This window comes from Diadema antillarum, unplaced genomic scaffold (genome assembly GCF_040938485.1).
Source record: "Diadema antillarum isolate AM-2024a unplaced genomic scaffold, OU_Dant_1.0 scf00000184, whole genome shotgun sequence".
Lineage (NCBI taxonomy): Eukaryota > Metazoa > Echinodermata > Echinoidea > Diadematoida > Diadematidae > Diadema > Diadema antillarum.
In genome coordinates, this window is record NW_027271073.1 from 427,179 (window position 1) to 452,424 (window position 25,246).

At 36.0% G+C, this 25,246-nt stretch overlaps 1 protein-coding gene across 2 annotated transcripts in view; it reads left to right on the plus strand.

The window, feature by feature from the left end:
- Positions 1–10,312: 10,312 nt before the first annotated feature.
- LOC139723285 (uncharacterized) overlaps positions 10,313–25,246 on the plus strand; it is a 28,337-nt gene continuing 13,403 nt past the window's right edge. For both annotated transcript variants that reach the window (XM_071634542.1, XM_071634541.1), the window contains exon 1: positions 10,313–10,439. The gene's annotated coding sequence lies outside the window, so the exon portion shown is untranslated. The remainder of the gene's footprint in view (positions 10,440–25,246) is intronic.

Consider the following 25,246-nt stretch of genomic DNA (forward strand, 5'->3'; position numbering starts at 1 on the left):
TGATTATAAGGATTGCTCGTGGGGAAAATAGTACTGTATAGTCGTAAGACGTTTCATCATATGCTGTCTTTGTTCGTGCATGTGCGGAAATATGGAAATGTATCTAAAAAGCTAGTCAGATATCTAATATTAACAGATTGGAGAGAATCTCTTCATTTCATAGGTATCAGTTCACAATTTGTTACACAGATACACAAGTGACAAGAGAGACCCATTATATATAGTTTATTTACTCTTTTCAGTCATTAACCGTGTAAATTAAGCCCAACATTAACTTAGGCGTTAAATTATCAGTACGCCAGGGAGCTGAGCTGAGACCCTTGTCTCCTTGAAACACCCTACCCGCTCATGTGCCGCCATCAACCCAATAAGGAACAGTGTTATAGTATTGGAGTCGCCACTAGATGTGTGCTAGCACAGGTGAGCATTGACTACGCCATAATAGCAAATGGTTCAACAAATCGCCACGCTTTAGTAACTCCATTTAAGTACACTCGAAAGATACGCCAGAGATAACAAAGACGCACAAATGCACACAGAGACTGAGAACGAGTCCAAAAGTCCACTATGCAAAGACGAGGCCAATATGTGCTTTAGCCTTTTTAGTATAGTGTACTGCGTGCCCGAGTGAAGGGTCCATGCACGAAAGCTTGCTCCTAGTTTCGATAATAATAACTCAAGGTCTGCCAATGGAATATGCTGTAGAATGAGACTACATGAGTTTCAAAAGATTTCGGTTGTTCTGGTCATAATACACTGGCCTCGGAGGACTCCGTATTTTTGAATAGGGTAGTATGACTTGTCGCAGCGTCGTCAATTTGATTTTCCCTTATACGTAATGAATACATCAGCAGTAGATATCATGCTCGTGATTTCCCTGTACAAAGACGAATAGTATCTATCGTTGTTCAATTTTGTCAAGTTTTTTCTATATGCATATAACAAGTCAGTATCTAGATCCCTGTTTGACTTTTCTTTTCTTTTTAGCCTGGTCTATAACTATGGACTTACCTCTAAAAGACAAGATAATATACATTGATTTCGTCGCCTCATGCAGTGTTAATTACGATAACTAAATCATAATATTTTTCATTGATCTCCGAAGAGAATCTTGATTTGAGACCATGAAATCATAAATCCGCACCACTTTATAATATAATTATGCGCAGACCTGTTATACAAACATAATAGACCTATGTATACATTATATGGTGTTTAATATGTATGTATGTATATATATATATATATATATATACATATATATATACTCCTAGATGGGTCATTTGGAAGACATTTCCATTTGTTTTATATGCAAATTTATTCATACATGTTCAATGGCAGTTTACGCAATGGAGACACGAAAATTGTCTCCTTAATTACCAGTTGTCTCCCTAATGAAGACACTTCCCCCCAATATGTCTCCCTAAGGTGCCAACTAGGGATATATATATACATATATATATACATATACATATATATATATACTGTATATATATATATATACACATATACATATATATTATATACACTGTATATATATATATATACATTTAACGATTGTTTTCAAATCAATATAGGACATTAGGAGAGGGGTACTGTCAGTACTCAATGTTGCTGTAGGGCCATAGCAATATGGACTTGATCGATTACTGTAGGCCTAATCAGTAAGTTGGCTGACAAAAGAATGTCTTGCAATCCCATTATCTCATTCTTACTAAGAACATAATCATAGACGTGCGTATATGCGAGTAGACATACTAGGAGCCTATACATAGAGTAGATAATCAGATAAGATCCCTGTTTTGTTCTGTACTTGTCTTGAAATTACAAAATTGTATTATTGTTCAAAGTTTATTTTTCATTGCATTGTTGTACCATTTGTAAATGTGTATTCAAATGTTGTAATCATATGACGTATTGTGTTGGAAATGAAATAACACAAAATAACAAAAAATGAAATGTTATATTTTCGAGCACCACCGCCCATTGGCTGCACGAAAGTCACTCGGGGAAGCTTCACCTTGTAATGAAAACATTTCAATATAAATCTTTAGAGTCAGGTTTCACATTGTATGTTGATTAACTATAACTTTACAATCGATCGCTTGGATTGAACTTATATGGAATGATTTGACTCCTTCATTATTCTCTCTACACAACTACTGAATAATGACTGACACACAATATCCCGTGTGGAATATTTATAGTGAATAGTGAAAATCTACTTATTAAACTTAAAAATGTGAATCAGAGGGCAGCAAAGACAGTTACAGTAACACACTAACACACACACACACACACACACACACAAACATAATATTATGTACATATACACACATGAAGAGAGAGAAGGAGAGAGGGGGAGAGGATCAACAATACTATATAATTATGGAGAATCTTCTGAATTTCTGAAAATGTGTTTTTGTGTTTTGACAAACTGATTTGGTGTCTGATTTCTTTTAGCTTTGGTTTTTCAAGTGTAACAACTTAAGAAAAATTGGTAAAATAAATATGATATTTAGAAACGTAGAAAGCAACTTTATTCTTTTCTTATTTCAGACACATGTGAATAAGCTAGTATTTTTGGAAAGATTTGAAAAGGTTTGTCTTCAGCAAAATGATGTAAATCTCAAAATAAACTGTCCGCTCCCACCGACAAAAGGTTTGCCTTCCTGTAATTGGATACCTTTTGAGGAGTATGTGTGTTTTTATGTGTGTGTGTGTGTGTGTGTGTGTGTGTGTGTGCATGCGTGTGTGTGTGTGTATCATACGGTGAAGAAAAGATTTTTACAAAAAGTCTGCATTTAATAGTCCCCAGCAAAATGATACAATCAAGTTGTGAGATTTCATAGAATACAGCGATATACTGTTTCCCAGTGTCATTCTAGGTTTGATTATCTCTCGATTGTACAAGAAAAAACAATTCTATGTCAAATAAAGAACAAATGAATTCAATGCAATACTAATACAGAGATAGATGTAGCTTTGAATGAGATACTTTCAGCTGGAGCTGCCAAAGACCGTTATTGTCAATGCATGCAATGCGGTAGAAATCAATCAGTAAATTCCTCCACAATTCGGTGTCTTAAATCAAAGTTGAGAAACAAAATAAAAAACGTTTAAAAAATGATTTGAATTATGATATTGCATATGGTTGTCGTATAGTGCTGAAAGATTTAAACATGATCACTGTACGTGCATAACCGATATAGCTGCTTTAAATGCTTTTCTTACACATGAGAGATAAGTGGGCCTCTCATCATCCTTTCTTTCAGGAATCACGAAATTGCAGACATTCTATAAATTGTATGAAAAACTCTAAGGATGACATTATTCTAATGTGCATTATGTTGTGTTAACTGCATTTTTAAGAACAACACTACATGACTCCTATGCTGCCATTATATTCTCCCATGTCTTTATTGTGTACGTGTGTTTGTCCGTATACTCGCACATTTTATATGTCGCCCTGTTTTATTACTATAACAAACGACCTGGCTAAGGCGAACGAAGGAAGCAGCGCCACATCGCACAATAAACACATCACGCCGAACACAAGGAAGTGCCTTGCAAAGATTGTGATACACCGATTAGCCCTTGTCGGTTTGAATTGACGCTGCATTGAAGGTGGCTGACTGAAAGAAAAAAAATGATAAAAGGGCGGAAATACGTCAACAGAGAAATGATCCGCGTGTTATCAGGGCGTCGCGCCTATCGCAGTTGAGAGTTCAAGTCAATTATTTCGTTCAGCTATAGCTAAACATGGATTCCCTTTGTTAAAAATGCAGATTATACTGCAGCCTTCGTAATGTGGTTAATATTCTCTAACTGAACTATTTTTTTCCATGTACAGTTTTTAGCAGTTTCGTGAGTATGAGTTATGATGTACTATATATGTTAAATAATAAATCATATAATATACTCCTTGGCCCTTGAGTATCCCCCTGAACACTTGACTCTGAGTCGGAATAAGGAAGAATTCTTGGTATTTCACAGTCATCTATTTCAAACTAGATGTTACAGTCCTACTTGTTGCCTTCATGACAAAGAAGTTTATTTTTAGTGATACAAATTAGTGTTCATCCCGTAGATATCACTTTATTTATTTCAACAAAACTCATGATAACCAGAGTGAGACAGGCCATGATTATATAATGTTTGTGTCATAATATTGGATGTTGCATGTATTCGCGACAGTTTCCAAACGAAATAGTCATTGCTTATCGATTAAATCAGAATGGTTAAACATCACTTTGCTCAGCATCTTCGATTTAGTTTTTATTGTGAATGGTTTTTGTCACGAGAAGGCCCTTCAATATGTTTTCCACCTAGTTTGTGTATGGGTGTGTGTGTGCTTCAGAGTCTCTTTTCTCAATCAAACACCACGATTGAAAGAAAATCGTATCATCGATTTCTCAGACAGAGAGAGTAAAGTTACAGCTATTGAAAACTTTATCAATTTTAGATATTTCTTATAAACTGCTTCGATATTGACGTTTTGAATGTTATACTTGCCTTATACATCCCTCAAAAAATGATCACACAATACAATATGGCATATTGATGGAAAGAAAATGCACCATCCACATTGCATCACGGTAAGTTAAAAAAAAAAGAAGAAGCGCATATTACAGCACCGCTGGAAATGTGACATTTACTAGGCTGATTGCATGTCAGGGTGACTCAGAACCATGTAGAAGATCACGCATGGTAATAATCAGATTTAGAACTAGATAAAACGTCACCGTCCGTTTGCGTAAATTCAGAGTGACTCAACAACATCCTCAACGCTTTCAAACCGCTCTGGTTTCATGTAGACTGTGGGCTGCACATTATACAAGACAATATAAAACAAGGCTGCATTGCGTGTACTGGCGTCCGTATTATACACAATGCAAAGGCTATTTTGTCGAACAAAGGTAGGATATAGGGGAGATCGGCAGCCAGATATAGCCTATAGCCTAATAGATAGATGGATGGATAGATAGATAGATAGATAGATAGATAGATAGATAGATAGATAGATAGATAGATATGGATAGATAAATCGATAGAGAGATATAGATAGATAGAAAGAAAGAAAAGAAAAGAAAGAGAAAATATGGGTGGGGTATATACTGTTGGTCGTCATTTTTATGTTGTTCAATTTCAAGTACCAATGCAACATTCAGGCCAACCTTCAACACAAAATATGACTTGATCATTTAGATCTTGATGCAAATTGAGACAAAAGGTTGAGTGCTGTAACGTGAGAGTTATCTTGTGAAAAACGACCTGAAAGCGGTTTATTGATCATAATACACCTCTTGTCTGTCTGCTTTCCACAGTCGCTGAGTGATAAACGACCACGAGTTCAACAAACACACATCGCCAACAAATCAACAGAAAGTTGGCTAGCATAATTATCTTTTTTATAATATTTCAGGCTGAAGTAATGTTTGACTCGAACTCTGAAAACACGAGGACCGCCAAGGGAATTCACTGCCATTGCACATTGCATGTAGTAGTGCGGAATTATTGTCCAAATTCTTAACTTCAAATAGAAGCCGTTAACTGAAATCATTCTCCCAAATTATATCTTAGGTCATTAAGTGAACTGCACAACCTGTACGTTGCACTAAGATAATGAAAGCACGTACATTAATTCATTAATTCATTAATTCCTTAGTTCATTTAGTTAGTATATCAATTTTTATCACTAATGGAAGCATAACAAAATAATGCTCTCTTTCTATAGGGGCATGTGAAAACACCTAAAGCAAAGGAAATATAGGAAAGTTCCAGAAAATGGTAATTTTTTCATTGCAAAAACGCTTTCTTAATGTGATCTTTAATGTGACTTTTTTTTAAATCATTGTCCACTAAAGATGTACGCAAAGTGGCATCCGATAATTTGCACAAGCGACTGCCTTTAAAGTGGAAAGGGTACCGGTAAAAGGTATAGGTACTCATGTTGGCTACACTTTGTGCGATACTTCCGGTATATGGACCTGGAAATGGGTCATATTATGTTTATGCCTTACAGTGATTATTTGGATTACATTATGAACGCAAAGCATTGCAATTTATTCTAAAAGACATCATCATGTATCCTTCTATTGGTGCGTATAATCATGTTAGCGCGTGCATGTGTACGAGAGGAGCCAGAGAGAATGAAGGCTTATAGAGGAAGAAATAGAGAGAGCTGACGTTGGCACTAGGCGTGCAGTATAAAACAATAGATTCTACCAAAATACCGTTGATAATGAGTTGATTTCAATATACACTGATAAGATGATACGATAAAAGCACTTACATTTTCCTACTCCTGCGTAGAAATGACTCAAACATAGAACCTCAATGAATTATTTAACCGACAAAATATCGTATTCACTCTTTATTTTACACTTCTTTTTAAAAGAAAATCACATCTTGATGCTGTTTCTTCATGTCATTGCACTGTCTTGAGTATACCCTACGAATCAACTCTAAGATATACCCCTTAAATTTGACAGTGGATCATTGATCGTGTACTCAAAGGACATGAATTACTCATAAAAGTGGCAGATTAAAAAAAAAATAAAAAGCTTGTGTTGCTGCTTCATCTTCTTTGAGTAAACTGAATTCTGCCTGAACTCGTCAGCAGTATAAAATTTGTGAGACACACAATTTCCATCACGAACTCAATCATCGCATCGCACGCACCCCTCGGCGCTCACGCCGAGTTCACGAAAACCGCGAAACAATTTCCCTACGCATTGCAATGGAGAGACGACTACCCTTTTTGTGTACGCTTTCCCTCGACTTTTGTGTGCCGATACCTAATGCATGACCTGCCGAACAAAACTTTTCATTTCTTAATGGTGGGCCGTGCTGCAACTCCACGCACGAAGTTGTTAACGTGCAGTTCCTGCAAAGGCATCCTGTCAAACAGGCGGTACAAGCGATGCGGAAGACATGCAGAGCGGTGAGGGAAAAAAAGCGCGAAGGCACGTCTGCCTAGTTGATATAACGAGTTCGGTCAGGCCAGGGTCAACGAAAAAGGTCGCCATTTTATAGAGCTCACACAACAAGTGGGACTAATCCAAGGCACGCACGCAAGGAAATGAAATATCATGTCTGTAAGCTATAGGCCAGAAAACTCAATACACACTTCTTTAGTAGTCTGTGTTAAACTCTTTCTACTGAACATCTTTTCCTCAGCAAAATGGATTGATTTTTCAAGCAAATTTGTCCTATAAAATGTGCCAATTCTGTTAAGACAGTTACTCGGACCATCAGCCTATTTTAGTTTTTTTTGATAGTTTTAAGCGTCGTTTTTTGGTGTGTGTGTTTGTACATGACTATTGTGTGTCCACTCGTAATAAGATGTGAAAATTTTATGCGATGTGGGCTGAGAGACGAGAATTGAAAGCATATATATAGGCCTATATCTAATTTAATGTGAATAACATAATTTTTTTTTTACTGCTAGTATCAAATTAAAGATGTTCCCAGGTGAAGGCGCTAAGAATAGAAATTGGGGATAACTAATACACTCTTCGAATATTGATCGAACAATAGTATCTTTATGCCTGTTTTGTATCTTCATGATTAGCCCGCATATTTCTAAGGACTTTTCTTCAAATGATTAAAAAAAAAATCTCTTGAACAGGCTCAGATTTCTTGGAAATTTTACATTTTTTGCATTTACAATGAATTTTATGGTAGTCTGTGAGTGTATAACATAGAGGCATTTATTAGGAAAACAAACAAACATGAATATAATTGTGACAATCCGTCGAAAACCAAAATAGAAATTACAAGTATCATTTTCCAATATTTCGGACGTGGATCGCTAATCTGTTCGTTGATCATCATAACTCTTGATTTTGTTTGTTGTTTTTTTACGTCACAATGAAGCAACTATCATATTACAGATGTTTGTGTTTTCAGGTGTTTTTGCATTCAGTGTTATAAAATTTGCTCAGACATGAAGACCATATCAGGATGGTCCATAAAGGTGAATTGCACAGCTGAAAGCATTTGATCATGACCTCAAGATTTCTTCCTTTTATTATTTTTTTTTCACACAAAATGCATTCTATATACCAGCGGGTCCCTTAGGTTATTGTGATGACACTCAACACGACTCATCTTTTCATAATTACATTTTTTTTTTCATGATCATTACAGAGAATTTCAATTGCAATGATCAACATTACACTGGAATATAAATGAACCCCGTGCAATGTATACATTATAAAAATCTACAGCAGGCGTTTCTAATTCTAAATTTTCACTCATTCTTCATACTAAATTACCATTACGTGTCTGAGGATGCACATGAGATTAAAAAAAGCAAACAATGTAGTATTTTGTGTCAATGAAGAAAAAAAGTAAATGCGCAATCGCTGGGTGTCTTATCTTGTTCTGGTAAAAATCAAACGATCTAAATTTCTTTGGCTCCGAATAGAATAGCAAGCTGTCCTTTTAACATGGTGCAAAATACGGAGACATAGTTAAGTGCGACTTATAAAACTGATATCTACAATGATAAACTTTTAACATGCCTGGATAGTTTTCAAAATTTGAGCATGGGAACATCACAGTCCCCCTCCCCTCAAAAAAGAAACAAAACAGTATCGCAAGTGCTGAATGGTTTGCTGGTCTAAACGTTAAAGAAGTGCCCGAGTTATTTCTGATACCGCTCAATAGAATTAAGAAGTCATGTACAATAGGAAAAAACCCTAAAAAGTATGTTTTCCTGACAAGCTATCACAAAGCATTAATAAGCCTACTTTGTGACAACATACATTGTAGGATTTATGTCAGCTTTAATACATTTATGAGTGTAACATGCATCTATTGGATTATGCTCACTATAAAATTCATTACCTTAAAGATAAAGTATCAATTAGATAAAAAAGTTATCTGCAGATACGCAGCTTTATCAATTGGCGGACTGTTAACATAAATATTTTTTTCTACAGGTCTGTTTTACTAAAAAAAAGAACAAAAACCAATGAATAGGAATATTCAGTTGTCATTGGTCGATTAAAAAAAAACATCAGGCAACACGGTCAGCCTCTGACTTAATGGTATCGAGTAATTGTATATATACAAATGGATTATTTATTCCTCGGAGAAAGAAGAGAAGATTAATTTTATCATGACTGATTGTGAGGGTGCATGTAAAATGCGGTACATAAACGATTCAATAGACATTAATGGGATAATCGTTAATACGAAGAGACGGAAAGGTATTTTAGGTATCAGATACTCCAAGGATTTAAATCAATAATAAACTCTTGGGTTTATAACCAATGCTCACTGCTGTATGTTGCAACAAAACTGAATGTAGGCCTACGCATTATGTATGTTTGAAAACAAAATCTTTACGCTGCTTTACCCAACTGTAAAATGATTTTAAAAAAACCTCGCTGAAATCAACTTTACATTATAGAAAAGTTATCATTATTGGCCTGAATTTAGAGCTACATCAGGGGAATCTTAGCTTATCTATATTCCAACAAAATCGAGATTATAACATCGATAAAACATATTTTAGGTCTGAAATGGACATTGTATGCTGGTCAATCACGAATTGCTCTGAAGTACTCCTCATCACAGAAATTTATACATTGCTTTAAATAATCCAAATGATTGGCATTAATATTCACATTCATTTGCGCATGAAGAGAAAGCAAACTATCTTTTTTTTTTTAGTATTCAAAATTTTGTGAAAGGACAAAGATCAGCTGATGGCCGTTTCCATTATGATAGGATGTGCCTACCTTACTTCCTGATAGCAGACTGATCCTACACAACCACACACACTCCATTCATGTTTATCGATGTCTTCTTTATACACACAATCAGTCGGGTTTAGATGAAGTGAAGTTTAAAAGGCCATAAAGTGTACGAAAGGTCTAGGCCATAGGCCTACCTCTCCACATTTACTGTTTATTGGATATTATACCCATGCCTTTGAAAGACCGGATGGTGAAAAGAGAGTTTTTCAGATAAATATTTTATTTTTAAATGTTTGAACAATGAATTAATTGGCCGATTAGTCTGTTTGGGCATATAGGCCTACTCTGTTCTGAAAAAATTTGCTCCCATTAATATTTTGGAGAGTTGATCTCAACGCCTTCCACATCCCTTTATATGGTTATTGTACCTTTAATCGAAACACCTTGACGTTATAACATTGGCTTCTAGATGAGACTGGCCGCCAAGCGAACCCATCCAAAATCCCAGCTAATACTTTCTACCCACAGCGCCCTAACTTTTTTCTTCTGCTGCATGACGCTAGTGCATGGCATGAGGGGAGCGCAAATTGCTTTGCACTGAACGCATTTCCTGTCTAGCTCGAGCTTGGGGCAGTCGATCCGCCATAGAGTTGTGCTGCGAAGTCAACTCGAATGTGCAAACTTCGCTTTTCTTTTTCGACGTCATCATAGACATCATTTAGTCAAGTAAGTTTTTCGTAATGTAAATGTATACTTTGAAAGAGCATTGTAAGCGACTATTTGTGACTATTTTCAATGTGATCGGGGAATGTTTTGTCGCGACGCACTTCGGCGAGTTTGTGTGAGAAGGATTTGTCGAGCCATCCATGCACGCTGTTCAGTCGCGGCGGCGGCTGCGTATACATTTCACAGGCGAGTTTGCAACGTACATGCTGAATAGGCATTTAAAAACATCGATCGAGTCTTCGTGTGTGTATGGCGTTCTGCGAGGAGGGCTGTATAATGTCAGCATAGGCTCTCTGCAACCGACTATGGGACGCATTTCCGCTCGATCTAAACTGTCTGATTCCTGTTTTGCAAGTTTTAGCATCTCTCCGTCTGCATCCCGTTCCCACTTCATTGTTAGCAAGTCTTCCGACAATATTGTTTTGAGGCGCTGTTGCATGATGAAAGATGATGTTGAAAATGTAAGTTTGCTGATTGTGTTTTGTGAACCGTGACCTTGGCGGCTTCATCACTGTATTTTCGGGAAAAAAAAAAACACTTCTGAAACTTGTATCATCATGCGTTTGGGTTTATTTTTTAGAATCTGCATAGAATCGTTCGAGTGTGTTTCCTAACTTAGACATTCGTTGCTTGATATGGTTAGGTCGTAACCTATTACATGTCTCTCATTACATTTCTGTGGAGACAGCAAGCTAGACAATCCTAGAGGGTTTCCAAACTTTGGGCAGCAGGGGGGACACTTGCAAGGCAGTCGACAGTTTTGGATCGGGCGCAGTGACTTTACCATGTGTGTGTGTGTGTGTGTATGTGTGTTGTATGTATTATGTGTGTGTGTATAATGATGGCGTATAGTGAGGATGTGTGTGTGTGTGTTTGTGTGTGTGTGTTTGTGTATGAGTTAACCCATGGGAGTGTGTTCAGTCTCTGGCTGTCTGTGTGATAGTTGTGTGGGTGTGTGTGTGTGTGTGTGTGTGTGCGTGCGTGTGGTGTGTGTATATGTTGGTGTGTAGGTGCTGTGTCTAGTGTGTGTGTGTGTGTACGTGTGTGCGTTGCAGAACACGTAAAGTGATCATAACAGGGTGTGTGCATAACCAAGGGAGGACTTCTTATAAACTTTATGATGGTGTATTTCTACCCCGTTCACTGGTCCTCCCCTCTCTCTTCTCCCTCACTTCCCTTTTCCTTTCTTCCTCTCCCTCTTCCCCCATCTCTCTCTCTCCCTCTCTTTCCCCATCTCTCTCCCTCCCTTTCTCTAGCTGACAGTCGGTGCCATGCTTTCATGTTTGGTGTGTCTGTATGTGACAGTGTTGTTTACTTGAGAGTAAATGTGTGTGTGTGTGTGTGTGTGTGTGTGTGTGTGTGTGTGTGTAAGTACCTTTTTATGTCTGTGTATTAAAGTGAGCCATGACGCCATGAGCTTGCCCACTGTGAGTGGCAGAGTGAGGTTTAGCAACTATATACAGTATGGCATGTGTAGAAGAATCCCACATTTGAGTGGTCAATTTGTTCTCGCCTGACTGTGGGGGTGAAGGACAAGTAGCAAGCAGTCCACCTGCCTTATCAGCAGAATTCAACCGAATATCTAAACAACCTCAGTAACACCAGATAAGTCTTGTGTTTCTGAAAAAAACAACTGCTTTCTTTCCATGTGGTTATGCCAAGCCATCATAGTTTATTTGCTGGAGGATTAGAATGAAAACTAATGCAAAGGAGGGTAGTGGTATGCTAATTGATACTTCTAAGGCTTTTAGAACAATTCATGATTTTGTATGTCTTCATTCAAGAATTTGTCTCTCACAAGTTTTTTTTTTGTAAGTTTATGGGAGGAGTTCTTGCACCTAATAAGGATGAAAAAAAAAAACAACCTTAAATTATCTTCTATGAAGGGAAGATAATAAGGGAAGATATAAGATATAAGGGAAGATATTAAGGGAAGATTTTGTTATATTGCTTAATGTAATAAAGCAATATAACAAAATCTTCCCTTAATATCTTAATAAAACCAATAAAATGTGATTGAAATCAGGTAGATATGAGGAATAATCATGCCCTCTTGGAAAGACATGAGTCAGCTGACTTGATATTTGGTGATAATCTCCAAAAAGGTGACTGCATTACATGAATGTGATACTACAATGTGATGCACACTTTTTTCACTCATACAGCTAGTTTGATTAAAAAACAAAACAAGAAAGCAATCACACTCTGGAAAGATTCATTCACCCTTCCATGATGACTTAAGATTTTTCCAGAAAACTATAATTAGTTCCAGGCTTTTATGAAATTAGAGTAAACAATGTAATCAGTTAATTATCATACTTTGCAGTTGCAGGTTTTTGTTGCTTTTTTTAGCAGAGAAAGGGGGAAATAATATAAAGTTACAATTATATTAAAATCAATTATTGTTTAACAGTGCTCATAATTCAGTGATGCCTTGCTTTTTGTCTTCAGTAAATGCAAAGTTCTAAAATTTAAAATGTTGCTTACCAGGTTGCCTTTCAGTCTTAAGGTCAAACAATGAGAACTTCTCACTCTATATTTTGCCCGATGGAGGCACTAGTTGCTTTTAGTATAGGCAACAACAAAAGAAGTAATATCAATATTTTAAGTATGTATGCAGTTATTTTGCCCTCAGTAGGTATTCCTGGTTCTACACTTTATGCAAAGTTCTCGAACAATTTACTTTTTGAATGGTCATGTGAAGCTGTAACAATTTAGGTGCCTATGTGTAGTGGGGTATGACAGGAACTTGATTTTTTTTTTCTTTTTTGAGAGAGAGAAATGTTAATTCTCAGAATTAGTTGGCAATGCAAAATTATTTGAATTTGACTTACCAAGTCCTTCTAAAATATGTGCTTACAGCAGTTACCAATTTTGTTGATTAGAATTATTACTTTCACACTTTGTCGCAAATTCGGCATCAGGTAAGCTGAAATTTAAGTACAACAGTAATATGGCATTGTCTGATTTTTATGTTTGCTTATGTGGTAGGCTTCGGTGACCTATACATTTATACATGTTTAAAGTTATAGCCATGAATTTAGATCTACCAAAATTGTGAAAAATGAATAAACTAAATTGTACTTGTACAGATGCAAATGATTGCATTTGCATTGATTTGTGAGGTTTCAAGATGAGTCAAATCTGAGCTTGTACTTTTATCAAGTACCGGTATGCTATGCATGAAAACTGAAAATCTCAGTGACTAAACTCAGTGTATTGATAGAGACAGACACTGTGTTTAATAATATTATAAGACAGAGTTATTAATCAATTAATCTACCTAGGCCCCTTATGTCACATTGTTCATTCATATAATAAAGAATGTTGAACAACAACAATTAAGACGACTTGGTTGTGCAAGAGGGTTCATTGTTCACAATACAAATCTACGATTGCACACAAGGGAAGCAGCTAGTGGCACACAGTTAGGAGATTTCAAATAATTTGTGTGTCCAGCCTAGCGAGTTTTTAGGAATGCATGAATGATGGGAAATAAAATTGATTTTTGCATTGCAATCTAAAACCAATAACTCTTGTGTGTGAATGGATCTAGCAATTTACCTACATTGTAACTCACACTAGGTAATTGAATTGTGAAGAACGAACACAAGCTATGTGCTATACCCTAGAACTGATGATAACCAAGTTGTATAGAAGTTGGTATCTGTAAATGTGCATTAATTCTTTTCTGAAGCCATTGAGAGCAAATTTGTAAAATAACCAAGCAAAGAACTCTTATCCAGAGATTACAAGTCCAAGATTTACTGCATAGTAAGAATGATTAACAGGAACACAAGGAAAGGAATATTCTCCCTCTGATGATAAGGAATATGAGGTCTATTAGACTAGTACTAAAGATGACATTACTTGACTGAGTGAGGTGTACAGTACATTGTATGTTGGCACACATATTGAAAGTGCACTTGTATACATATGCACATTGCTGCACCTTAGAATTAGTCACTTGTGACTTACTTCTCCTTTGTAAAAGGACTCTGTACAATGTACACTGCCTGAGAGAATGGTGGTGGGGCATCAGAAGTGTCACCCATGGCGAGGCTGACTCAAATTTCACCTTGTACAGAGAATTTGGGTCACTGTATGCAAGCATCCCATGCAATGCCAAACTGCATAAAGTTTGAAAATACAAAGAAACTTGAGTCATTTATACCAAGTAGAGAGCAGCATTGAATGGATTTTTAGCTCCCCCCCCCCCCTTTTTTTAGACTCTGAAAAAGTATCAGATCCACGCATACATAATTATACATTTATCATCATGATTACTTGTGAGAATGTGCAATGAAATTATGTGACAGCATTTACCGAATGATTGATCTGATCTTTTTGGTACACTTCAGTACATGCTGTCGGCTTTGTTTTATCACTCTGTGATAGTTTTGCTGTTCTTTGGTCTTTGGCTAGTCTTTGTGTCAGTCACACATGGGACTTTGTTTTCTTCATTATACCTTATATGGCTGTCTGTGTAAAACCTTTTTGCAGGATAAAGCTTTTTGTTAGATTTTACGTCTGAGCCCAGATCTTCCATGGTCTGAGCAAGCATTCTTCATTGTTCAGAATTGGTTCAAACAGAATGGAAGTGTAGTGTTTTTTTGTTTGTTTGTTTGTTTTTTTTTATCTGTATACCCAGCAGTTATTAGCTATCAGCTGTGTTATTCTATTCAATTTAGATTGTGAATGCATACAGAAAGAAATAATGCAGTTAAGAACAGTGTAAATGAATACTTCTGAAGAATAGAATCTGATGACAGGCAGGACGAAGTGAAACAGATTGAAGTGAGCTATTAGCTGGCAAGAAAGCCTACAATAAAGTACATGAAACTGGTGCTTCATATGGATACTGGAACAACATGACAACAAAATTTGTTGCTGGTTGGTAGAAACAATTAATCATGGTCATCTAATTGCATGAATTGTTCAAAAAGCTTAAAAAGAGTGGAAAGAAACACACACACCCAAAGTTTTGGGGATCTTACTAATCTGACACTAAAGCTATGTTTCAGCCGAGGTCTGTTGGACATAATGTTAATCATGTTGTATAGTGTGCATATTCAGGCTGAAATAAAGGTGCTATAAATGTAAACTCTGTTGCACACAACAAAGTGTGTACAAATATATAAAAATTTCATTGGATGTTCCATTTCAAAGCTAAGATGCTTATAAAAGAAATGCAAAATTCAAAACATGTACAAGCAGAGAAGAGTTTAAAGAGACTGTTTGATTTCAGCCTTGATGACACTGACAGATTTTTTTTTTTTTCAGGGTAACTCAGTGGTTCATGTCTCTGCGCAGACTACTATATTGTATATGTGAAATTATGCGCAGTTGCATATTTCACAGCAAAGAAATAAAAATTTCATGTTAAGACTTTTAATCAGCTTTACTAATTGTCCAACGCTGCCGAAATGTAGTTATCATAGCAGAAATGGGGTGGTAGAATAAACATGATAAAATCTTAACATTTTTTCCCAATAATTACATTAGATCTTACTTTGTATGAAAATTGATAGAACCATCTACATTAAATATATGTGTGTGTGAATATACATTTACATATAATGCAATATGAATTACTGTATAATGGTATTTTGTGACACAAAAGTTTCATTTCCGAAGAAAAAATGCATCTGGAAATTTAAAAGAAATGATAACATTGTGAGAAAAACATGAAAAATGTCTTTTCCACTAAAAATGTTTCCAAAGCATGTTCTTATGTTAGTTGTTTGTATATTTTCTTCTAGGTGTGAACAAATGTAAAACCACTTTGTCTAAGTTTTGTATTTTCTCTACTTTCTGTATATTATATCATAGTGAAATGTGAGAAAGCCATTTTCTGCAGATGAATTGAATGTCCGTGCTGCTAAAATGTATCAAAAATATTCAGTTGACATGGCTGCAAGTTTGATATTGTAAACAGCCTGTGCGGCCACGAAGCACTCTTGTTTCTGAAAAATCCAATCATGTACAGTAGTTCTAAGCACAGAGTGTCCCACGGAAAGTCAACTTGTGTTTCAGTATTGTGCAATGGCAGGAATATTATGCTCATCTTGACGCAGCATTTTTTCCCCCTTGCTGTAGTTTCTGTCCTCCATCCATGGAAGGCTTTGAGTGATCTTTGACCTCCAGGCAGGGTGGTGAGGATCGGAGCAGCCAGTTTGCTCCCCTGATTGTGCGCTCTTATCTGATTGGTTGATTGTCTCTGGGAGGGTAGCAGCGTAAGTCCATTTAGCCACATGTTTGACAGTGAGGAAGGCTTACATGAAAAAGGCTCTGTTGAGGGGTGTGCTTGGAGGCAGCCTCCGTGGGTATGGGAGCAAGTCATGTACCCATTAGGCATTAGGTTTGTCACACCAGCGACTCCACACTTTTTTTCCCCTTTTTTTTGCTTGGCTCTCTAGGCTAAACTTTCTATGCGATTCATTTCTTGGGAAGGATTGAGAAGGGCAAGCAAATAACGAAGAAAGGTAGTTTTTTCGGGATTTTTTTTTTGTGAGTGTGGGCAAAGAATCAATGTTGCCAGCTGTTATTCCTCTCTTAAAAAATGCATACTGAAGCAGGAACTATGCAGACAATTGCATTTTCTAATCTTGATTGCAGTGAGGTTGGCTTGCTATTTATACCAGTAAGACTGAAAAGTTTACATCCTGAAATAAAATGGCATGAGAGATGAGTTGAGACTTGGCTATTTTTGCTGTATGTGTCATACATATAAAACCTGCTTTGTTTCATTCACTCATGTACACCCATTGTGTACAGTGACCTGCTGAGTATTACATTGAGTTGTTTTACTCTACTGTCTGTAGAAAAGTTAATGTGCTGTACGTGACTAAAGTACATTTAATTCATATTTTTATGATGATAAAAACAGATTTGTGTGTGATTGTTTAAAGAAAAATCTTGATTTGTAAAATAGTCAAAAGTGCTATGTCTAATACATGTATGAGTGTTTTAGTAAAGTTATAGGGGCATGTATTTCATCCCCCTCGCGCACAGTTGGAAAAAGCATTTCATGCATCAGAATGAGCACAATTAGCCTTCTTTGGAAGAAGCTATATTTGTGTGTGCTTTTGTATCTCTCAGTCGAACAGTGAATTGTACAAGCATATTGACTTTCTCTTTGTTATCTTCATTCCGACAGACAAATCTTTCAATTTGCATCAGAATCTACAAAGTAACTGAGCAATTCCAATGGGCTCACTCTTTCTCTGCCTAAATTGTGGGTTTCCTGTTTATGCAACTTTCTGCAGGCTTGGGTTGGCCACAATGGAGTGAGAGTAGGTAAGAACACACTGCTGCCTAGCATAGCTGCAGTACAGGCATTTCCTACAGTCTGTGTGTAAAGCGAGATACCGAGTGTGTACAGTGTACATGCATGCTGTAAACGATCAGTGGACGTCTGCCTGTTAATGTGTCCTAGACGGGGCTTTACTCTGCTCTACAGGAAACTTGCAATTTATTTTGATTTAGATACAGTAGGCAGTTGAAGATAACGTCATGATTTTTTTTTTCCTGTGATTTGTGCTGTCATTTATTTTTCAATGGAAGAGTTTATAGTTTATATTTGACAACATAATCAAGCTATTGAAGATTTTATGTTTGGATTATGTAGGTCTTACTGTATAAATCTTGCACAATACACTTATGTATCATGCTAAACAGTTCTAACTTCAAAACTCACATTCATCATACATGCCAAATTTGTAGGGCTAACTGTAAATCAAGCTGAAAAAAAAAAAAAATCTATATTCCTGCGCGCTCTCTTTCCATGAGGTAGGAGCTGAATTGATACTGTCAAAAAAAAAGACCAAAACAAAACAAGGATATGAGTAAAAACACATACTCGTATTAGAAATCATACATTACAGATTTGCTTCAGTAATAGTTGATAGAAAATGCTCAGGTTTAGAAAAATAAAACAGAACACAAAACATGCTGAAAGAAATTCCCTGCTTAAAAACAGGCCGTTATGAATGTATCAGTTGGTGTTATTGTGGACTTTGTCCAGCAATGTTTGTCTTTTCTCACGTATGAGAAGGATATGGTTAGTTTTATTATACTTATCATAGTGTATCTTACAGTAGGGCCTATTTGCTATCTAGTTTTTATAAAACAAATAAGACATGTTGTATACATGTTGGTGAACATGAAGCTAATTTTCATGTGTTAGTGTTCTGTACCCCCCCCCCCTTCCCATAGACACACTTGTCTATCGGTATTAGTAAAAAATAAAAACTGAAGCACACCATATATAGTGATGTGCATGCATGTAAATTGTAAGTTTATCAAAAATGATAGGTGTAATGATCAATATGACAGTAATTATTTTTAGTAATACATTATCATCAGCATTATTGTTGTAATCTTGATTATACTGATTGATATTTAGTTTTCAATGCTTTTGTTAAAGTATACAGGAAACTTTACTCAGCTTTGTCATATTAGATGTCAGTTTTGTGCTTGCAAAATCCTTCAGAATTAATTTGTGTAGCAAGGTTCTCATTTTGTAGCGTACTGATACAATTTGACCTCAAAGTAAACCATAGGTTAAAAAAAAACCTGTTGTATGTCAGTGTATAATCTTTGTACAGTTAACCCCTGCAAGGTGGATTCTACTTTGACAAACTGAGATAATGTAAGTCTTCTACTTATTTGTTAATCTATATGCCGCTAATACTTCCATTACAACCCAAAGATTTTTACATTGTTAGTTTGTTTGTTTGTTTGTTTGTTTTTCAAATATTTCAAAACATTGAGTTTGAAGACAAAACTGAAATACAAGTGTAACAGCAAGTATAGATATTGTACATGTACATTCACAATTTAAAAATGTTTTGGTATTGAAAAAGAAAAGTTGCATATTAAAAAATTTTTGTAGGGAGGGCTTCAAGTACCCCAATAGTACGGGGAAATCAGTCTGGATACATGCAGTGAAAGGAAGGGAAGGGAGATGGTTTTACTGACAAAATGTTTTCAGTTTCTACTGTAGGTAAGGTGTACATCAGTGTGGAAGGTTTTACCACAGAAATGATGCAAAGTTGCTCATATGATACACAGAAGATGTCAAAGCAAGACTCTTTGACTTGACACACAGCCAACTGTCGCTCTATTCTTATCTGGTAGCTCACCAGCTCACTCTACAATTAGAAGTAAAATGATCCCCACAGTGATTACATATCCATACCGGGTACTTTCATTGTTTATTTCTACAAGTAAAATCCTTGTTGACAGATGTGTTCTTTTCTATAAAAGCTTTCTTTTGTACCTGGTACTGTAAAACAAAAGTTGCTGCAAACAAAATCTTATTCAGGAGGCTTACAAATTGTTGCATATTCCAGTAAAACTCTGTGTTTTGAGATATCTACACACCATGATACATGTAGGTACATGGAATCTGCATGGGGCAGTATCAGTGTCTGTGTGAGTGTATGTACATTATGTACAATGTACCAGGTAAAGAATATCCAGGCTCCGTAAGGTTTCTACATACCGGTATATGCAAACTACTTGTGCATGTATCAGCTGGAGACAATGTATTTTGTACTGTACCTGTCTACCACATGTGAAAGTATTTGCTGAACCTAAGGTTGTGGACTACACATAGCTTACAAAGGATCTCTTTACGCTAGCCCTGAATTGTACTACATTTACCTTCTGCATTTGAAGGCGTGAGCTAATACTACTTGTATTTCTCTCGCTGTATGTGACAGTATCTACTAGCTGTCATGGAATTTGTAGGAGTGTAGACAACTGTATGAATATACATTTCCACACCATGACATATACTACTGTAAAAGTGGATATTTTCATGCGACTAATTTTTCGCGCCCAGCTGGGTAAGAAGAGTTTTGCGTGTTTTTAGTTCCGCGGAATCGAGATCTCAATTACTGGAAAACAGTTGTATATGGCAAGCAAAAATATTCGCGTGCTTTTATTTCCGTACGGTATAGTTTACCTGTACACTAGTATCTCTATCATATGAAAATGTCTGCCAACCCTAGTTATAATCTAGCACTTTCTTTGTAAAAAAGTTGTGTGCTGAGCCTAGTTGTAGCTATCTGTCGTAACATATTAAGATAATGTACAAATAAATAAACTACCTGACAGTGCTTCTTCAGAAGTGTTGATAATGTTGATTATATCCACTTGGAGGAATTAGAAAATATGGAATCTTCTATAGTACAAATATGTTTTTTATCAACAATTACTGTAAAAGTGGATATTTTTGCGCAACGAATTTTTCACGCTTGGCCGGGTAAGAAGAGTCTCGGATGTTTTTAAATCTGCGGAATCAAGACTTCAGCTACTGGAACATATTGCAAGCAAAAATATTTGGGTGCTTTTATTTTGGGGCTAGATTCTGGTTGCGCGAAATGCGCAAAAATTTCCACTTTCATAGTATTGGAATAGGCTCTTTAAGTATACATGGACAGGAGTAACAACATCACAATGTCATCATGGGTCATAAAGGCTTACGCAAACCACTTAACATACATCTTAATACTATGTAATACTGTATACGCCATATATTTCGTGAGTCTAAATTTTGGCGATCGGGAATTCCCGACGATTTCGCAAGTGGTTAAATTCGCGATCGTGGAGTCTTGTACTGAACGGAGAAATGTACACACGTATGTCACATCCACATTGGGATCAGAGTCAATATTTTCGTGTGTCTTTAATTTCGCAAATAGCACCTGACTTGCGAAATTCGTGAAAATTTTGGCGTATATAGTGTAAGCACACTTCAGAATATACATTGTATGTGGAGACTCCTCCTGGCTATTGAGTATAGAGATGTTGTTGAAATTACTTGTATCTGGTTCACTAGGAATGCTATGTGGAGTGCTTACAAACTCACCAAATGCAGTTTACTTTTGACTTTGAGTAGAAAATAAAACAACAACTGATGCTGTGTTGAAGGAAACAAGTGTAAATTATAGTGTCATCACTGAAGAAAACTGAAAACATCCACTTTATTTTCGTACCGTTCATTGACTATGTCCTGAAATGAAGTTAGGATGTGGGAATTTAACTACAATGACAGATTGAAGATATGCAGCTTTGGTAAGGATGATAAAGTATCAGCTATGAGTCTGATGGAACCAACATTCATTTTGTAGAATAATATCACTGCTAATTAAGGAAGGGAGGTAACACAAAGAACACACACAGGGATTGCTTTGTAACAATAACAACAAAGGTGTAATTGATGGTTGAAACATTGATCAGTTGCTGATATGACTGAGTCTAGCGGAAGACATGGTTATAGTATGTGAATACAATGCGAGCTGCTCCAAACAAATTGGGGGAAGTGAGCATGGTCATGTGACAGTGAGCATGGTCATGTGACAGTGCACACAATTAAATTGTGTCATGCGCTGTTACTATGTACCACTGGTATGTTGAGACATGTGCACTAAATGTGTAATCTCTACCATTCAGACAATATATTTACAACTCTTTCATCTTTGCACTTGATAGTGTGTATTTGAATATTAACTAATGGTAAATGGTCATTTATCATTCAATGAGCATCACCACAACATTATTGAATGATGATGATGAAAATGATAATGATAATAATAATATTACTATTATCATGATAATAATAATAATGATAATAATAATAATAATAATAATAATAATAATGATAATAATAGTAATAATAATAATAATGACAATAATAATAATAATAATAATAATAATAATAATGATAATGATGATAATAATAATAATATCAATTTATGTACATACACAAACATGTGCAGTGTAATATATTCTGCACTGTGAAAGCTTTGAATATATGCTTGACAATAATGCACAGTTAAATGAACAAATGTGTTTTGAGTCATGATTTTAAAGACTGCTACAGTTGAGGATTTTCTGATTTCTAATGGTATTTTTAATCATTTCATCTAGTTTAGGAGCTAAACAGGCAAATTCTCTCCAAAACTTATTTTTGTTTTACATGTTGGGATTTGTAAAAAAAGAGTGTCTTTAGAACTATGCAGATTATGAGTGTGTCTGTGAAATTCAAGAACTGGTACTTGTACTGATAATTCAGTTTTATTACTATAGGGGCTTGACCAATGCCTCGTATACCATTAAATACATTATCGTAGCAGATTTTTTTTTTTTTTTGCTTACTGCTGTATCTATATTACTTTCATTTTATAAATATTTTATTCTTGTTTCTGGAGGGGGAAAAGATACAAACCAGACCTGCTTATCTGATAATCTAGTGCGTCAGTGGATTGCTCTTTAATGTAGATTCTCTTAACATGGGCCTTGTGTGTTGCATGTTTGATATTAAAGTCAATACTCAAAAGTCGAGAGATAATTTCATATTTTCTGTTCCCTTTCCTCTTTGCCCTGCCGTATTCTACTCCCTCTCTTGCTGCATTGCTATGCATTGTGTAGTTCTACAGTGTATTTTTGCGGTGATGAGTTTATTTCTTTCTAGTCTTATGGTGGTAAACCCTTGTTGCATTCATAGGCCCCAGGCTATACCATGCTATGTGTTTGTGTGACTGTGTGGATTTGTTTACACCTGTTCTTGCACGTGGCAATCTTGGTCTGTAAGAGGATTGGATACATCATTAGTCTAGTGCTTACTGTTGGGTTTTGATATGATTCATACAAGTCTGTACAGATAGTATTATGAGATTTCTTTGTTATCATGTGAGGTGAAATGGGAAATAGTTTATGTCAGCACTGCCATGAAAGAGACCAAGCTAGTTGTTTTTTTTGTGTTTGTTTGTTTGTTTTTGTTTTGTTTTGTTTTTTCTGTTGTTTTGATGCCTATGTAGGACATGCAGTATGTTCCTCCTATAGTACAACTGACCAAAATGGAAGTTATAGTGCCAAGTGATTCTAACACACACATCTATGTGAATCCAGTTAGGTAACCAGGCACCACACATGTAAGAATGAAGTCAAGATGTATGGGAAGCAACTCTAGTTGAATAATAAGCCTTCCATATGATAAACATTGAAAAGCTTTGTAAATATTGCATGATTTGTTCAGGAACTTGAGTTTGATAAGAAAGAATACGAATGAACATTCAGCCAGCATGTACAGTACATGGCTCCATGATATAAGCCTTGTACAATTTGTATGTGCACAAATGCTCTGTACCACAAGCCACAGCAGAAGGATATTTTAGGCAGAGGAAACTGGTATTGATACCAGTGTAAATTGATTATATAATCATATGTTTTAGTGAATTGCAGTGCTGTCAATGGGTAGGACCTACAGGTATCATGCTGTGTAGATTAGATACAAAGATGTTGCCTTCATCAGTATGATTCCACTGTGAAGTATGCAGTGTTTCATGATGAAGAAGATTTATAGATTCCTGCTTTTGCTATCTCTGTTATTATAATTATTATTATTATTATTTATTTGGCATTTGCAAAACAATACAAATGATAACAGAGAAACAAAATAAACAAACAAAACACAAGAAAACAAAGTGTCAGGCTTTCCCTGTTGAGCTTCCCTAAGGAGCCGGGTTGGAAAAAAGCAATCAAAATCACTATGACCCTTGGTCCTCTCCAACCAACTTAAGGAAGCACATCAGGGAGTAGTTGAACATAAAAGAAAAGAAACAGTACAATTTTGAATTAAACGTGTACACCAGGTGGATTATTCTACATACAAACTAAGAATATAATTGTGGCAAATGGGTATTCATTCCACCCCCTCCCGTAAAAAGAGAAGAAAAAAAATTCAATATACACAAAGTATTTATCAGAGTACATCTCAACAACAACAAATGTCCCCTCTAACTGCACTACTGACTAATAATGTATTCTTTGCACCCAAACCCTATCCCAAGGCCCAAAACCTCCGCCCTCCCCCCCCCCTCAAAAAAAAAAAAAAAAAAATCACTGCAGACAGCAAGTGTATGATGCCAGCAAGTATCATCAACATACCCCAAACCATCTTCGATGCACAGTAAAAATAAAAATAATTTCAAAACTTAAACTTTATCATTACCCTGAGACTCCATGACCCAGCACTTTCTTTGAAAAATCCTTGTGTGGTATTACATACACCACTTTGCAATGTATATTATATATCTGACGCCAAAATTCATAAATAATATTAGATAATGTGAGCATGAATTAAGGCATGAACATAAAAAAAAACCAAAAAAACAAAAACAAACTATAAAATTACTAATCAAGTAATGTTATATATGTCTTACACATAAAATCTGAAACCCAGAGACAAAAATATAACTGGGTCGCAAACAAAACTGAGTATCAATCAATATTCTGTGTTTTATGGCAACCATAAGAAAAACAGAAAAAAAAATCACATTTATCAGGTAAAATCAATCATAATCCTCCTTAAGCACCACAAACCCACAAAATTAAGGAATCTTAAAAATCTTCTTTAGTATAGAACCAAAAGGTGATAGAGCTATGAGTTAGGACATTGATGACTATAGTTTCAGGTTTGTTCATGGCAAAATCAGGGGTGCCCTCCCCCCCCCCCCCCCACACACACACCCAGGGGAGGGGTTGGAAGGATCCTAATGGGGGCCTAATTTGTACATTTTTATCTTCATTTTGAAATCCCCATACAAATTTTCACCAAATTTGGCAGGTAGCATTCCTGCTAAGAGCTGAGTTAGCACATTGATGACTATAGTTTCAAGTTTGTTCATGGAAGAATCAGGGGTGACCCCCTCCCCCCCCCCCCCCCCCCACACACACACACACACCCGGGGGAGGGAGAGGGATCCAAATGTGGGGCACACCTAAATTGTACATTT